Genomic DNA, 18,398 nt, shown 5'->3' on the forward strand with positions numbered 1-18,398 from the left:
AACTAGGACAGCCACTCTAAAAAATAGCTGGCAGTTTCTTTTAGCACTAATAATAGAGTTATCACACTGACCAGCAATTTGCACTCTTAGACATATATCCCAGAGAAATAAAAACTTATTTTCAAGTAATAACTTGCACATAAATGTTCTTATCAACTTTATTTATAATAGCTCCAAACTGAAAACTACCTAAATGTCCATCAATGAGTGAGTGGTTAAACAAGTTGTAGTACATCCGTGTCATCCAATATCAGCAATAAAAAGGAAAGAATTATTGATACGTGCGATAACTTGGATGAACCTCAAGGAAATGACGCTGCATGGGGGAAAAGCCAATATTAAAAGGATACATATTGCATAATTATTCACTTACATAACATTTGTAAGATAACATAATTATGTAGATGAACCACAGAACAGTGGTTGCTAGCAGTTAGGGGAGAGAAGGGCCGGTGGGTGTGCTATAAAGGACAAAGGAATCTTGTGAGATGGTACAGTTTAGTGTCTTCATTGTGGTTAAGGATCACAGGAAGCTACACATTTGATAAACTGCAAAAAACCATACACATATATACACACACAGGCAGGGACCCTGACAAACTCTCTGGCTATCCTAATATCAATACGCTGGTTTTGATATTGTACTGTACATTTATACAAGATTGTAAAATGAGAGAGCCCAGGTGAAGGGTACACAAGGACCTCCTTTTGTAACTTCCTGTGACCTGGCAATTATTGCAAAATTATAAGGTAATTTCGATAAATTGAAATATATTTTTTGTTGATTTCTATGAATCAAGGACAGGGTTTAAATCTCACTTAAGTATTTTAATAAATCTCTTAAACATTTTAATTTTTTTTTTTTTATTTTATTTTTGGGACAGAGAGAGACATAGCATGAACGGGGGAGGGGCAGAGAGAGAGGGAGACACAGAATCGGAAACAGGCTCCAGGCTCCGAGCCATCAGCCCAGAGCCTGACGCGGGGCTCGAACTCACGGACCGTGAGATCGTGACCTGGCTGAAGTCGGACGCTTAACCGACTGCGCCACCCAGGCGCCCCTTAAACATTTTAAAAATAGACAAAAGTTCTTCTAAACACTTAAATTACATATTGAAAACACCTCAGATTTAGACACTATATTCATTTCCTAAGAATGCTGTAACAAATTACTTCAAATTTAGTGGCTTCAAATAGCATAAATGAATTCTTCAAAGATCTGGAAATCAGAGATACAAAGTAATTTCAATAAACCAAAATCAAGGCATGGGAAGGTCCCTCCCTCAAGAGATCTAGGGAATAGTCTGTTCCTTGCCTTTTCTAGCTTCTGGAGACTGCCAGCATGCCTTAACTTATAGCCACATCCCTCCTATTACTACCTCCATCCTCACACTGTCTTCTCCTCTTCTGTGTGTATCTAATCCCCTTTGACTCTTTCATGTAAGAGGACATTGTGGTGACATGTAGCACCCATCTGTACATATCAGGATAATCTCTTCATTAGAGGATTATGTCTGCCAAGACTCTTTTTCCATATATGGTGACATTCACAAGTACCAAGAATTAGTAGGTAGACATATTTTTTAGCTGACTACAGGCGTAGAATATTATATCACACTTATTTATATAGTTGTATTGTCCTATCATGAAAAATGAATTTGGAGGCAAATGTTTTATTCATCACCATGTTTTATTCATGACCATCATAAAATATCAAGTATGATCTTTCTTAGTTATTTCCCATAGTAGATTGTTTGCAAAAAGAATGTTTTTAGTTCCTCTCAATGCTGCGCATGTCTGCCTGCTACTCCTCCCATTAGGAAACGGAGCCTATTTCCTCTTCTCTTAATTCTGGGCTGTACCTGAACTTGAGTTTGAATTCTGGAAGTAACTGAACCTGCTTGGACCAGTAGAAGGCAGAAGTGACACTGCAAGTTCCAAGGCTAGGCCTGAAGAAGCTTGGCAGTTTGTGCTTTCACTCTTCTGGAATTCAGACACTATATATAAAAGTCCATATGCCCTGCTAGAAATCTCACATGGAAAGAGAGAGATAAAGTCTCAGTCAGCCACCAATTGTTCGGCCATTTAAGCTGAAGCCCTAGGCACAAGAACAAAGGCACGGACATTCTAGCCTCAGTCCAGCTGCCAGCACATACCAAATGGAACAGATGAAGTACTCAGCTGAGCCCAGACAACACACAAAATAATAAGAAATAATAATTCATTATTGTTTTAAGTTATTATAATACCAGAAAGGTAACAGATGCTAAAGAGGCTAAATAAATCATTGTTTCAAATCTATTGAAAAAAAAAAAATGGTGTGTGTGTGGGGGGGGTGCAGTTTGCGATGTAGCAACAGATAATTTAAACATTTGCCTATGGGGGAGATAAACTGAATATTCACTGAATTTAACTGGAAGTATAAATATTTAACTCTACTGAAATTTAAAATATTGTCCAAGGAACTGTTCACAAAGGGGCTAGACCCATGCAAAAGGGATGCAACTTAGAGTTTAAACCCATGCAGTGATTTTCTTTTAACCGTAAGATAAATATTAATCTTAAAAGACACATTTAGTTATTCTTATGTAAAGTTCCATGTGGTCAGCCTTATGTTTAAGGCAGTTATATATCAGAAATGAAACAGGAATTCTAATAACAAAACCTGCAGACATCAAACTGATCATAAGGGAAGAGTAACAAAACACTCTATACACATAAGTTAACAACTTAGATAAAGTGGACAAATTCCTTGAAAAACACGAACCACCACAACTTACCCAATATCAAACAGATCATGTAATAGCTCTATATCTATTAAGGAACTTAAATGCATTATTTAACTCTCACAAAAGCAATCTCTAGGCCTACCTGGATTCAATGGGGAACCCTATCAGACATTTAAAGAAGAATTAACACCAACTCTGCACAATCTCTTCTAGACGATAGAAGTAATGGAACACTTCAGAATTCATTTTATGAAGCTAGTGAAGCTAGTATTACTCTGATACTAAAACTATAAGCAGATAATGCCAGAAAAAAATGTTTAAATGTAAAATATAAAACTATAAAGATGTCTTAAGTAAATCATTGGAGAAATCTTTGCAATCTAGAGCTAAGCAAAGAGCTCTTAGATATGTCATCAATAGCAAAATCCATCAGAGCAAAATTTGGTAAACTGGACTTCAAAACGTAAAACTTTTACTCTGTGAAAGAACCCATTAAGAGGACAAAAAAAAAAAAGCTAAAGACTGGAAGAAAAATATTTGCAGACCACATATCTGGGAGAGGGTCTGTATTTAGGACCTATAAGAAACTCATAAAACTCAACAATTAAAAAGATGGGTAAAAGACATACAGGGGCATTTCACTGAATACAATGCCTGGATGGCAAATGAGCACATGAAATGAGGTTCAACATTATTAGCCATTAGGGAAATGCTAATTAAAACTACAATGAGATGTCATTGCATACCTCTCAAAACAACTAAAATATAGGGATGACAAAATTCTGGCAAGGATACAGAGAAATTGGATCATTCATACTTTGCTGGTGAGAATAAACTAAACAAGCAACTATCATATAACCCAGAAATTGCACTCCTGGGCATTTATGCTGGAGAAATGAGAATTTATCTTCCATAAAACTTGTAAATGAGTATCCATAGCAGCTTTATTCATAATAACCCTAACCTGGAAACAACCCAGATGTCATTTAATGGGTGAATGGTTAAACAAACTTTGGTAAATCCATACCATGGAGTACTACTCAAAAATAAAAATAAACAAACTAGTGACATACACAACTTGGATGAATCTATAGACAATTATGCTGAGTGGAAAAAGCCAACTTCAAAATGTTGCATATTATATGATTCCATTTTGATAACATTCTTGAAATGCAAAATAATAAATATGAAGAACAGAGTGATGTGGTTGTAGTTATAAAGGGTAACACAGGGATCCTTACAGTGATGGAACTGTTCTGTAACTTGACTTTATCAATGTCAATATTGTGATTATGATGTTGTAAAAGTTTTTCAAGATGTTACATTTTCAGGAAATTGGGTGAAGAGCACATAGAGCTCTCTGTATTATCTTTGAGCAACTACATGTGAATCTATAACCCTCTAAAATAAAAATTGTTTTAAAACCCTACTCAACTCACTAAAAACAATTTTCTTTGTATTTTTATGCTAATAAAACTGGCTAAATTTAATGATTCCACTAAATCTCATCTGCTGCTCTAATATAATTTTACTATTAATAATGTTGAAAGTAGAGACTTTCTTATAAATTCAGATACTAAAAAAATCACGGAGCCAAAATACTCATTGGCTTTTATACCTTACTCATTTGGCAGCATCTGATGCCTGGAAAGGCTCCACACCCAATGCCATGGGGCTTGAACTCACGACATGTTCTACCAACTGAGACAGCCAGGCACCCCAACTATTGTTTTTACCTTAGAATATATTTTAATCTATACTTGGAATAAGTAATACAGTTATATAGTATCAAACGGCATAAAGTGAAAAGTATTCCCATTATTTCCCTCAGCATATCAGTTTCACCCCCATCTCCCTGTAAGTCACCAAAGACTTCCACAGGTATTGGTATATATTCAAGCTAATAGGTGTGTTCTTCCACCCACCCAACCTGTTTTTTTTTTTTACACAACTGTCACTATATGTATAACTCTGCCTTTTCGTTTTTCACTTAAAAATTCTTCAAAAACTTTTGCTCTCATTACAATTGCTCGTTTTGCCTTTTGTTTGTTTTGTTTTGTCTTAATAATTATATGATAGACCATGGCATGAGTATACATTTAGGTTATTTCTGATAATCTGAATCAATGTTCAAGAAACTGACTTTGTATATCTGGCATTTGCATATCTACAGAATACGTTGTTAGAAGAGGAACTACTTGATAAGAGGTTATGTGCTTCTATAATTTAGGTAAATACTGACAAGTGGCTCTTTATAAAAGTTGTCTCAACTTGTACTACAACTAGCAATGTATGAGACTGCCTGTTTCCCTCTGCCCTCTTGAAGACAGTGAGTCATTTTTTTTTATCTTTGCCAATCTGACTAGTGAAACAACTCCCAGTGTAAGCATTTCATTCAAAGATAACAATCAATGAATCTTATGTGAAAGGATACCTTAGTGCATTAATCACAAGGAAATAATGTGACCTTCAAGACTGAAAACAGTTCTCCAACAAGTGATACTGTGCATTCAAAACCACCCTGGAGCCCAGTCTCTGGGGCTTGTTATTCACAGAGAAATATAAGTAAATCACTATTGGTCAAAGTTAATATTTAAGTCGATAAACTCATTAAAAGTTTACCATATGCATCCAGAAGAGTAGTTCGGGTTTATTTTAAGTTATAAGGGAAATTGGAAATAAATATAAAGAGTCCTGCCGTGTAACTTTAAATGTTTTCATGTGTCAGACTACGCCCATGGAATTCTGTTAATGGCACCTGCTCAGAAACCATTTTAATATTACTCTGCATAGAATATATTAATATATCCAATCATGCATATGTATGTAGTAATAAAGAGTTAACACATTACCCAAAAGAAGTGGAGAAGTAAATTGAGAAGCAAAAGTTTTCAGAGCTTTTGATAATCAGCAAGGTCTCTTTCAGGTCTATCATTCTAAGTCAATGTCTTTTTAATTACCTGGGAAATAAACCCAGAGTTCAACACAATACAAATTTCTTACCTATTTATACACAAGTTTTATTTTATGACAGGACAACTGTATTTTCTAACATGCACACAGCAAAATTTGAACACTGATCCCTGGGTAAATTAATGATTATAAACATAGAGTTTAGGTTTTAGTAATTATTCTAACTTAAGTTGATAATTGACAAGTAAGGCATTTCATTTGATTATTAGTATCTCAAATAGCTATTAGCCAATTTAAAAATTCTTCTACTATTTGCTATGATTTGAATGTTTGTGTCCTCCATTCCAAATTCATATGTTGAAATTCTAATGCCAGGATGATTGTATTAGGAGATGAGGCTTTTGGGGGTAATAAAAGTAACCTCAGAGAGCTAACTAGCTCCTTCCAACATGTGAGGACACAGTGAAAGTTGCCATCTATGAACCAGAGAGCAGGCTCTCACCAGACACCAAATCTGCTGGTACCTTGAATTCTAAGCCTCCAAAACCATGAGAAATAAATTTCTGTTGTTTATAAAGCTCCCAGGGTATGGTATTTTGCTATTGGCAGCCTCAACAGACCAAGACGGTATTTCTTACTTATGTTATTATTTGGATGACATAGCACTTATTTTCTAGAAACACATAAAAATAGCTTTCTTAATGCCATTAAAATACTATCTCTTGAGTTAACATATATTGGAAGTACATAGTAATTCTGGAATCAAGAATACAACATACAATCAGAGAAAAGAAAACTTGTCAACATAAGAGACTGTCTTCCTTTCAGAATAGTGTTAATTGCTGCCTTCCTGGAAAAAAAGAACACATTACATGTTTCACTTGGATGAAAATGTCCAATGAATTCAATAATATATTTTACTCCAATAAATCAACACGGATCATTGATCATGTGGATACAAAGGGTACGCACACAAAAATAAAATATGATTCTGATGATCGAATATGCCGAATATAATGAGACACTCTTCAAGGAAAATTCATTGCATCAAGTACTTATTAAGTACTTACTACATAAGTCAAAACTAGTAGGAGGCGTCAAAGACAAAAGTAGGTCTGCATGTCAACACTGTTGTTGCGGAAAAGAAATGCGGCGGGGGAGGGGGGGTAAGAACCTCTACAAGGTTGCTTCGTCAGAGAACGATACTTCCTAAAGCAAACAGTTTGTTTCCTGTATCCCCGGAAAGCAACCAGGCATAAACAGTTTTTAAAACTGGGTGATGAGGCTCTTAAACGCAGTACACAAAGCGAAACCTCCAGTCCTCTTGGTGCTTTCGGGCAGTGAACCATACAAACGATGCAGGCTAAGAAAGCCTGGGTCTACCTTTAAGACCTGGAAGGGAACGACCCGACTGGGAGCAACGAACGCAGCCTCATTTGCATAAGCACCCAAACACTGCTGACGTCACCGCGCCGGAGTGCGGACCCCGCCCCGTCTTACTCCAACCTTTCCCTGGGAAGGAAGAGGATGGAAGGAGAGAAGGGAGCGAGACGCCACGGAGCGCGAGCTTGGGGGCTTCCCTCTCCCACGCGCGGCAAACGCCGCTCCTCGGCTTAACGGAAAAGAATTCCCGTTCTTGCGGCCTCTGCGACAGGGTGGGTCCACACCTGTCCCCGGGATGTCTCGGCTCGGCGTTGCGATTCGTTCGTTTTTACGAGGCTGGTATGCCTGCATGTTTTGATCCGGAAGCCCCTCCCTGTACTCCAAACCGTCCTCTGCCCAGGCCACGCACACACGAGCCGAGCGAATGATGTAGAAATGGTCTGGGTTTCCCGTTCCGCCCATCCTCTCCTTCACATCCCCGCACCACCATCTCACCGCCACACGCTCAAATTCCTGGATGCGCAGAAAAACACGCAGGCTGCGCTTTCTTCTGGAGCCACGTGCCCCGTGCGGCGAAAGGCCCGCTTTAGGACCCTTAATCCAGGATGCCTCAGGCTAGGGGGAACGGGGGGTCACGTGAAAACACACAGCCTCGGGGGATCGCGTTCGGCAGTGGCCAAAAGCAACGAGAAGCGAATGAGAAATGAGCCTGGCTCCTCTCCCCGCCCCGCCGCCCACCCGCACGGGGATCGGCTGCTAAGTCCCCTAGAACCTCGGAAGCGCCTCGCTCCGTCCAGACCCTACCAACTTTCCTCTCGGGCTTGCCCCAGTCGGACCCCCCGCCCCCACGTCCAGCCCTCACTGGACTTGGAAGCCACTAGTTTCTCGGGGATGCTGTAGGCGATTTCCACCACGAGAAGGAAGGATGGCGGAACGTTTCAACCCATGTGCTTCCCCTACTCGCGGCTCTCGCCTCCTCCCCCCATTGTGCACAGGTGCAAGACACAGCCTGGAGGGTCGCGCGCCGAGCCCAACTTCACCCTCAAAAGCTTTAGAGCCGCCCGCCCCCCCCTCCCCTCACCCCAGGACCCAGCTCGAGTCCTTCCCGGGATCCATCCATCAAGTCCGCTCGCGCCCCTGTCCCCGGGCTCCGGGGTGGCTAACGGGGAGCCCCGCCCTGCCTAAAACCGTGCCCTTAGCTGTAGGAGCGTGTCATTACCGTTCCCGTGTCTCCACCCGGCGCCTCTCGCTTCTCCCACGTCCCGACAGCAGGGGCAGTGGCCAAAGGGTCGGGTCCAAGTGGCTGCGACAGAGGCCGCGAAGGAGCTGTCCAGAGAGAAGCAGCCGCTGGCCTCGGGCGGGCCCTGGGGCTGGGCTGGAGCCGGGGGGTGGGGGTGTCGCTGCCCGGCGGGCTGGCTGCGAGGGACTCGCGAGCGCCGGTGTGTCGGCCAGGGAAGGAGCACGAGATGCAGGCGCGCGGGTGCGTGCGCGCGGGTGTGTGTGAGGGTGTGAGTGAGGGTGTGACGGAGGCGCCCACGTGCCCGGCCCGCCGGCGCTGCGGCCGCCGACCCGCTGCGGGGGAGAGGGGGAGGCTGCGGGCGACGCGGGGGAAGGGAGCCAGGTCGTCCGGCTGGGCGCCGCACCTCCCCGCCCCGCCGCTCCTTGACGCAGAGGCCGCTGCGGCTGCCCAGCCGCGTCCACCCTGCGCCCCGGGATGGGCCGGCCGGGGCGGCACCGACAAAGCAAGTCCGCTCCGAAGCAAAACCGAACGGATCCCCCCCCCCTCCTCCGCCCCCCTGCCATCCCAGCCTCCCTTAACCCATCCAACGCAAAGGACAGGCACCAGTTGCCCGCCCCGCGCCTTTGTCTCAAAGAGGATAACAATAGAAATGGTCCTGCCTCACACCCTCCAATGTTCTCTTAGAGTCACTGACGGGACTAGAAGAAGTGGGTGACCCAAAGAACCCTTTTCCCTGGCTGTGTCCCCAAGCCGGTCATTTACATCTCTTGCAAAAGAAAAGCAACCTGGGCATTTGCTTCTCCACCAAACGTTGGCCTGATAGCGCTCAGGGATTCTGGCCAGGTTAGGAAAGCTGTTTTAGGGAGCTGGTCCTCACCCTGTGTTGGTCCCTTAGCATCCGACTCTTCCTCTAGGGGGTCTCATTACGACACGAAGGCTGACTCACTTCTTGTAGCAAACAAGACGTACTCATAATTAAGCCACGTGGAGAATCTCTAAAATATACATCAATGAGCACAAAGCTTAGCTTTCTTTTGAAAATGGCTGAACCTTCCCCTAAACGGGGCATATGCTCTAGAGATTAAATTTTATGTCCTTGAAACTTTCAAAATTGAAAGAAATGCAAAATAAGCCTACAACCAATTATAGTGGAAAGGTTCAGTGACTTGATGAAGGACATTTTTTCACTTCCAAACGATTAATGTTACCATTAAAAAATACCTTTGTGCACTTTTGGGGCTTTCAACAATCCCTCAGATTTTGACGGTTTGTATCCAATTAAGATTGAATTAAATAACAAGGCCATTTCAGACAGGTTTTTCATGCAGTGAGAAATCTCCTGGAAAGAAATCACAAGACCTAAATTTCAGGTCAGAACACTGCTACTAATCCTTAGCTTTTATTGCAGCCAAGAGAGCTTTTTCTCAGTCTCTTCCAATCCCACCTTTAAAATATTTTTAAATATTAAATTAGATCTGATTCCCTGGATGCCCCTCTGCCATGGGTAAATAAATACTCTGACAGATGTCCCATTGGAAAAAAATAAAACCAATTCCAATAAACCTCTTATGGAACATCTTGTATAATTTGCTTTTTGCTTCACATACTGGTGACAGGCAAATATTTCTGTTGATATATATAATTTTTTTATATTCTGAAACTGATGCACAGTAGAAATAATACCAATAACAACTGAGAAGAATTTAAGAAAATAAGTAGGGCTATGTCCCCCATAATCAGGATTAGGCTTATCTGTGGGAAAGTTTTTGTATGCTTGCAAGAATGGTTTATATAAGTACAAAGAAGGCCCACTTGCCTACAAATATTCCCTCCTCACATTTTTTTTTTCACTGACAATTGACATCTACCTCAGATACATGTGCAAAGCTACAAGTCACAAAATATTTGTGGAGTGATACCCTCAAAAATGACTAATACTAATTCATGTCTTGAAGCCAATGAGAATAAGAGCAGGTATTAAGTTTCCCACTAAGTACCTGGAGTTTAAACTAGCTCATTTAATCTTCTCAATTAATTAATGAGGTGATTTTAGAGATTAGACAGAGGTGATACTCAAGAGAAAAAAAATTGCAAAAAGCCACACAGCTATTTCAATGACAGAATGGAGATTTTAACCAAGATCTGGTTGGCTTCAGAGTTAGTGTTTTTTAATGCTACCTTGTAAACCTTTAGTGAATGAATGAATTTTAACAGGAGGAAAATCTTGAATTAAAACAAGAGCTAGGCACCTTTGAAAATAAGAAGTGGAGGGGTGCCTGGGTGGCTCAGTCGGTTAAGCATCTGACTCTTGTATTTCAGCTCAGGTCGTGATTTCACAGTTTGTGAGTTCTCACCCCTAGTCGGGCTCTGAGCTGACAGTGCGAAGCCTGCTTGGGATTCTCTCTCCTTCTCTCTCTGTCCCTCCTCTGCTCATGCTCTCCCTCTCTCTCTCAAAAAGAAATTAATTGATTAAAAAAATAAAATAAGAAGTGGAGTGAGAAGTGGAAAGATTCCAAAGGAGAACCTAGAAACTCTAGTCAAAGAGGTAAAAAGTATCTATTTCTAAATTTTAACAATAAAGACACTTCAGTGATCTAATACCCACTTGCTAATATCTTTTAGCTAACAATTATTGAATGCTTTCTTTGTCACACAGGAAGACAAATGACCACATGGTGTTTTGTGAGAGAAGAGGCAGAAGGGAAAGATTAGAAGATTTGAACCTACAAGTAAAGGGAGATTAGTCTTTTTGGCCACACTGTATTTAATATTAGCAAGTATTGATCTGAGGTTAAGTATGTACATTTGCAATGTACAGAATAATTTAAATGCCATATTTTTCTTAATTCTTATACCAACCCTAAGCAGTAGATATAGTTATTAGCCACACATTGCAAAAGAAAAAAAGACAAGACTTTGGTTGTCCATGTTTATAGTTAGAAGGCATCTGTTAGATACTGTAAATAAATACCCACCCCTATCTAGATCACTTTCTGAATTTGATATCTACTATATAAGCACCAAATCCCTCAAAATGACAATATTATATAAAACCCCCCAAAGATATGGGCACCTGGGTGGCTCAGTTGAGTAAATATCCAACTCTTGATTTCAGCTCAGGTCATGATCTCACAGTTCACAAGATAGAGCCCCACATCTGGCTCTGAGCTGACGGCATGGAGCCTGCTTGGAATTCTGTCCCTCTTTCTCTCCCTCTCCCCTGTTCAAGGGCACATACCCTCTCTCTCTCTCAGCCCCTCCCCTCTCCAAAAATAAACATAAAAAAAAAAAAAAACCTCTTGAAGATATAGCACCAGTGCTCAGAAATACAATGCAAATATTTACCAAAAAAAAAAAAGATTTAAATATTACAGTACTAAAAGAAAATATTTAAATCAATTTACACTACAAGTTTATGTTAATTCATTTTCTTATTTGTTACATATGTAGTATATTGTGGAAATTATTTTTTATTCTGATAAAAATTTATTATATTATTTCCCATACTAAAAGTTATTTGATACATAGTTTCAAATATTTATGACACCAAAGTCTGCACAATCCCAAAATATCTGGTGAGTATTCTAGTCATCCTACATTTTCTTGGCTGGTGAAGAGCTAAGAGGCACAAGCAAGGTTACTAGATTAACTGATCTCTCTATAGGTAGAGGATGGGGTAACTAAGTTGACAAATGTCAAAGCAATCAAATCAGTTGGTATGGTTTACAAACTCACAACAATATTGTTTCAACAATTTCAACAATCATTTGAGGAAAACAGGACAAATAAAAAGTTTTTTTCTTTTGACTTTTATGAAAATAAATGCTTGCAATTTTTTTTCCTACATCTTTCATAACTCTATCCATCTTCTTTATATTCTCTTTCTAAATGTTAATGGCTTTGGGGCTCTGTCCTTGGTCCTTATGTCTTTTTTTTTTTTTTTTTTTTTTTTTTTTTTCTTTTCTCTCCGTACTCTCCTTAGGTGATTTCATTCAATTACCTTTTTTTTTTCATGTTTTATTTAAAAAATGGTGATATTAAAAGTATTTAATTTTCTGTAACTAATAACTGTAATTGTCGCTAACCAAAGGAAATTAAGCCTAGAGAGGACCAGTATCCCAGGAAGGGAGCCAGGGTGACTGAAGTAGCAGAAAGGAAGCACTTGGGGGACTTAGGCACAGCTATATTTCCAGCAGTATGAAAATATTTCAATATTTCTTCCACTGGTACAGCTGAGTAATGTGTGATAACTGAGAAATATTCTTCGTATTGAAGTGTGTTTTGGCATATACTATTTCTGATAATAACATACTGAGTTTTCAAATCATGAACTATTTCATCCAACGAATATTTATTCGGTACTTATTATATAGCAGGCATAGTCCTAGGTGCTTGAAATATATCAATAAACAAAAGAGACAAATATCTCTACCTTCATAAAATGTATAATCTAGTGGGGTGGGGCAAGAAAAGGCAAACAATTTACAGTAAACATAATAAATAAATTATATGTTTAAAAGAGCTAAGTGCTATAAAATTTAAAAAAAGGTAACATAGGCTAAGTGGGTTAGGAGATTCAGGGGGAGGAGGGTGAGCGTCAATTTTAAACGGAGTGATCAGGGTTAAGTCTCACTGAGATCTTATTAGAGCAGTGGTTTGAAGGACTTGCATAAGTTGGCCTTGCTTATGTTCAGGCAGAAGAGTCAGTCAGTGAAAAGGCCCTAAGAGGAGTTTACCTAGCATGTTTGAGGAACAGAGAGGAGACCCAGAGATAGCAAATTCTTGCCTTACTACTATTTTTTTATTTAAATCGATAAATCCAACTTTTTCATATTTAGAGTTTTTCATCTATATAAAAAATGAAGTTATTTGTGATTTATGTTCACCTTACATTTTTTTTTAAATCAAGGTTATTCTAGCATTGTAAAGCAAGACACAGAGTTTACACTCTTAGTCTCTCAAATACTCTTACATAAGATAGAAATTGTTTATTACTCATCTGGGAAATTGAGGAGAGTAGGAAGAAGATGGTAAATAGAGACACTTTATTGTTAACTGAATTTTTCTGTTGGTTTATTTCAGTTAACTCTTCCATAATTGAGTATATTTTGGTAATTCCTTTCTTTTAAATTGTTCATTTCACCTAGTTTTTTAGTGTGTTTCAATAAATTTGTTAGTACTATTTTATTTTAAATCCTACATTATACATGCATTGTAAATACATGCACTTCTCCATAGCACTATTTTTACCTTATCTCTTTCTTTTCTATCAATCTTGCTAAACTTTTATCTCTTAGTCTTTTCAAATAATCAATTTTTGATATTGTTAGGAATGTACTTTTTGCTTTCTTGTGAATTCTTTTCTCATTGTATTTATATATTTCTTCTAGTTGTCTTCTCCAGTTTTTGGATTTGAACAACTACTATTACATTGCTTCAACATTATAATTTACTCCATATGTACAACATTAGTTACAAACTACAAATTAATTAAGTGATCTTTTTAAGTAATTTCAATTCTTACCTGCATAATTTATAAGCACATCTTTAAAATTAATTTTACTACTAATCATTTACGTGGAGACTGTAGTGAGATACCTCGATCTTTGTATTGTCAATTCTTTTGGAATTTTTGAGATGTCTTTTGTAGTCTAGTATTTGTTCATTTTTTAAAAAATACTTTATATTGAACTCAAAAGAGTATATATTTTATTTATTAGATTAAGCTTATTAATTATGGATTTTAAGTGTTCAAATATGTAGCATAAATGTTAATGTCCATATGATTGTATAATTCTACTCCAAATAGATTTTTAAGAAACTGTGTGTTTTGTTTATTTTTGTTTAGTTATTCTGGATCATGTTCTTATATCTGAGCCAACTAACATAGCTCTGGGAATGAGATTCATAGTTCCATAATGATCATATTGAGCAGACAAGACTTCTTCCAGTGAAAGAAGACACTATTAACAGAAAAGGGGTATGAATGAATAAAAACATTCTAAGTAGCCAAAAATATGGGCTAATAGAAGAAGCCCTATAAAGCATAGAATGAAAATAACTTCTCTAGGCAATATGGTTATTGGATTCTAGAAAGTAGGTGTTAAAAGAGGTCATTGAGAGTATGTGACTGCTGGTTGACCCATGAACTGGACCCAGGCAATCAGAGTCTCCTTACCTACAACTCTGTCCTTGGAATGTGTTCCCATAGCTGGAGACATCTCAAGAATTCAACCTGGAGAGAGTAGTGTGTTGTTGAGACCATCTGGAGCATATATGACTGAACCTCAGTAAAGCCTCTATAGAAACTTTTAAAATTCTGGTGGGCAGGGGCACCTAAGTGGCTCAGTCAGTTAAGCCTCTGATTTGGCTCAGGTTGTGATCTTGCGGTTCCTGAATTTGAGCCACGCATTGGGCTCTGCAGTGGTGGTGCGGAGCCTGCTTGGGATTCTCTCTCTCTCCTTCTTTCTCTACCCCTTCCCCACTTGTGCTCGCTCTCTCGCTCTCTCTCTCAAAATAAGTAAATAAACTTAAAAAAATATGAAAATTATTTTAAAAAAATTCTGGTGGGCAACTTAGAGATTTACTTATCTTGTAGCAGTCTTAGGCAAGCCTCATATGTAAGCTTCCTTGTTTATTAAACTTGCCCTCCTACCAATCTGGAATAGTCTGCCTGTTTCTTGGGTCTCTCCTTGTACTCTGTGTATGGCAGCCTAGTTTCAGATTTCACCTAGGGAGCTCCTGAAGTTTCAAACCAACAATTGGTGACCTAGCCGGGGTCTGACATATGGGCCACCCCTCCTCACAGAGAGGCCAATGGCTAACCCAGCATTTTCCCCACAATACCTGTTTCCCAATCTGCAGGAAGGGTAAGTAAAGTTGCATTATAACAATCTTCTATAGAGAATTTTCCAGGCCTTCCAATGGTAACTTTGTAAAATAAAGACATGATTATGACAGTCTCTGTTGTGTGAAGAACCCCAAGACAAACACAGGAAAAGTTACTCACTATATGGTAATGAGAGATAAAGGGAGAAGCTTGTATTTAGAAAGGAGCCACATCATTCATGGGCAACTAAGTACGGAGCAAAAACAGTTGAAATCTAAATCAAATACCAAATATTTGAGGTTCAAATATTGTAAATTTGTAACCCCTATAGCTTGAGTCCATACTACTCAGACTTCTCAGACTCAGTTTTGTCGCTGTTTTTTAGTCTCTTTCCTAATATTAGAGAGTATCAGAATCCCTTCTACCCATTGCAGGGGGTTTTGCAAAGCCCTTAAACAGAAGCAAATTCTAGAATCAATTCCAGACTACCCTCCATACGATCCCGTTCCCTTAGAACGACTCTGGTATGAACATTTTTATTAGTCTTATTTTGGTCAGCAGAGCAGAGCCGTTATAAACGTGGAAGGCATTGGGGCAGGGGAGTAAAGGTCTAGATCACTAGAGCCAGAGAATTAGAGAAACACTCACTAACAATTCAGCCTGAAGCAATGTAGCTGCTGGGGGTTTCCAAACTCACAAGGAATTCCAAGAAGCCGCAGCATCCGGCTGGGCGACCTGAGAGTGGGGATTGCCACTTCACTTCTGTTTTCCAAATTACACATGTGTTCCTCCTACTTGCAAACCCTCAGAGTCTTGAAAGAAGGAAATTCTTAGAAATGTAGTGCCCACCTTAGGGAAGTGATGATGGGGTCAAATTGAAAACAGCCAATCTACCATATAACATTTCTAACCATAAATGAGGTGTGTGTGTGCGTGTATGTGTGTGATATTTTTGGTGTTTTTTTCTGTGCCGACTTTACAAAATGAATTGGGTAGGTTTTACATTTTACTCATGTGTATATACCTTCTTGGAAGTATCTCTTCTTTAAAAGACTGAAATGAATTAGCTTGTGAAACCATCTGGGCCTCGTAATCTTTCAGAGGTAATTCATGGTTTTTTCCAAGGGCTTCTAAAAAATCTGCCTATTTAGGTTGTCTTCTTCCTTTTTCGTCATTTTGGAAAAAAATTTTTTCAGAGCCTATTCTTTATTTCAACCAAATTTCAAATCAAGAGTTGGGCATAACATTATTTTATACTTTAAAAATATGTTTCCTAGCTATGCTGGTATTAGTAACCTTGTTGTATAACTAACCACCCAAGAATTGCAGTTGCTTACAATAAGTTATTTCTTTTTTACTCATATTACTTTTGGACAACTGCAGTTAGCTCAGATTTTACTTCCCTAAAGCTTCATATAAATGAAATCATACAGTAGTAATATTTTATTATGTCTTCATTCAGAAATATACTTTTAAAATTCACCCATGTTGTGGAAGTAGTTCATTCCTTTTTATTACTCAGTAGCATTCTTTTGTATGAATATAAATATACAGTGTTTATCCATACATCTATTGATGGATACCTGGCTTACTTCCAGTCTTGGCTATTAGGAATACATTTGCTATAAATATTCTTTCACACTTGTTTTCATTGATATATATTTTCATTTCTCTTAGGTAAATTCCTAGGAGTGAAATTCCTATGCCCTACAGCAGATATATGTTTAGTCTCTTAATTATTATGAAATAGAGTGAAAATGAGACGTGCAAGAAAAATGGGATTTTTCCAGATGAGAAATTTAGGGAAACCTATTTCAGATTAAGAGAATGATATTAACAAAAGCACATAGTTGTGAGAATGAAGTTTATTCCTGAGAGGAAAATGAAATATGTGTCTGATATGGTTAAGAGATGAGCTTGCAACGGTAATTAAGTCATGTCCTGGTGATCTATTTGATCGCAGTACTAAAGATGTATGGCCTAAGGGCATAAAAAAGGGGGGAGGGAATCATGAGATTTTTGGAGAAAGAATAATCATTCATTCGTTCATTCACTCTCTCCAGTAAACATTTGCTAAGTGCTAAGTCTGTGCAAGCATCACAATGGTCTTTGCAGTGTTTTAAGAAGTGCTAAAGGTCTTCTAGAACAATGCCAGGAAAGGGAAAAACATTGCTGAGAAACACTGAAAAGAACAATTCCAAGGCATTTTGTGGTTAATAGACTTAGTTTCCCAAAGGAGAGTAAGGTCTTACTATGAGCCACAACTTGAATAATTGGAAAGTTGATATTGTGCTTCACCACAATAAAGAATTTAAAAGACAATCAAGTTAGGTCTAAGAAGCTGAAAGTGGAATATGTTTTTGAAGACATGCCTTCCAGAGAACACAGTAATTCTGTTACAATACCGAGTACTTTATCATAAAAAGTTCTAAATGTAACAGAGTTTACCTAGCCCAGGTTTTTACATGAAAACAAAACAAAACAAAACAAAACAAAACTTGTGTAAACTACTCTGCAATAAATAGAGGGCAATTTTAGTTCTAAGCTAGTATACCACAGTCCAATTACATTTACAAGTTCTGTCAAATAATTTCTTAGAATAGTATTGTTTGTTGTAGGAAATAAAGCCAAGAAGATCATATTTCCTTTGAAAATAACAATATTTGGGGATTAAAAATTGATTTCAGGGCTTTTAAATTAAATAATGCATAAGTATTGGTGCTGCTTTGGACTTAAGCCAAACTAATTTGCAGAACTTAAAAGTAGAGGGAGGTATAATAGCATATCTTTCAAGGAACAGCAGTGTGCAATCATATTTAATAATATGTTAGTTTAATGTTATGCCTATAAGGATCAGGGAAAATGTATAAAACATGAGTGAGTCAGATGAGACTCTATAGTCTAATAAAAATTCTTAACAGCAATTTTTCTCTTCTATTATTTTCACACACCCTTACTCTAAGTCTAATTGTCATATTTTAATCTCTTAGTTATTTTCACATACTTCTCTTATGAGGAATACTTGAAAATTACATTTCACACCCAGCAAAGTAGATTCTTACATTAAATTAAATTCTGCTTTTTTCTCAACTTCGGATTCTCTCTGTATTTGATAATGCTGGGGACCACCATTTGATGATCTCTCTCTACCTATTTGTACAGCTCTGTCAACTTCTGATTATGAAAAGAAGACTAATGGTCATAATTCAAAATAATAGCATGACAGGAGTAAATGAGAGAGGCTGGACCAATTCACTTGAAAGATAGTGCTAATTCAAGAATAAGTGAGAAGCACTGAGGAAGA

The 18,398-nt window shown here is 38.4% G+C and overlaps 1 protein-coding gene across 2 annotated transcripts in view; it reads right to left on the reverse strand.

Moving 5' to 3' along the window:
* The window catches only part of SLC6A15 (solute carrier family 6 member 15), a 44,621-nt gene extending 36,230 nt beyond the window's left edge, over positions 1 to 8,391 (reverse strand). The window contains exon 1 of one of the 2 annotated variants that reach the window (XM_049626019.1): positions 8,245 to 8,391. The gene's annotated coding sequence lies outside the window, so the exon portion shown is untranslated. Of the gene's footprint in view, positions 1 to 7,520; positions 7,613 to 8,244 lie in introns of those variants that run through there. The other variant, XM_049626020.1, reaches the window with a different exon arrangement.
* Between the last annotated feature and the right edge of the window lie 10,007 nt (positions 8,392 to 18,398).

This window comes from Panthera uncia, chromosome B4, assembly GCF_023721935.1.
Source record: "Panthera uncia isolate 11264 chromosome B4, Puncia_PCG_1.0, whole genome shotgun sequence".
In the NCBI taxonomy this organism is placed as follows: Eukaryota; Metazoa; Chordata; class Mammalia; order Carnivora; family Felidae; genus Panthera; species Panthera uncia.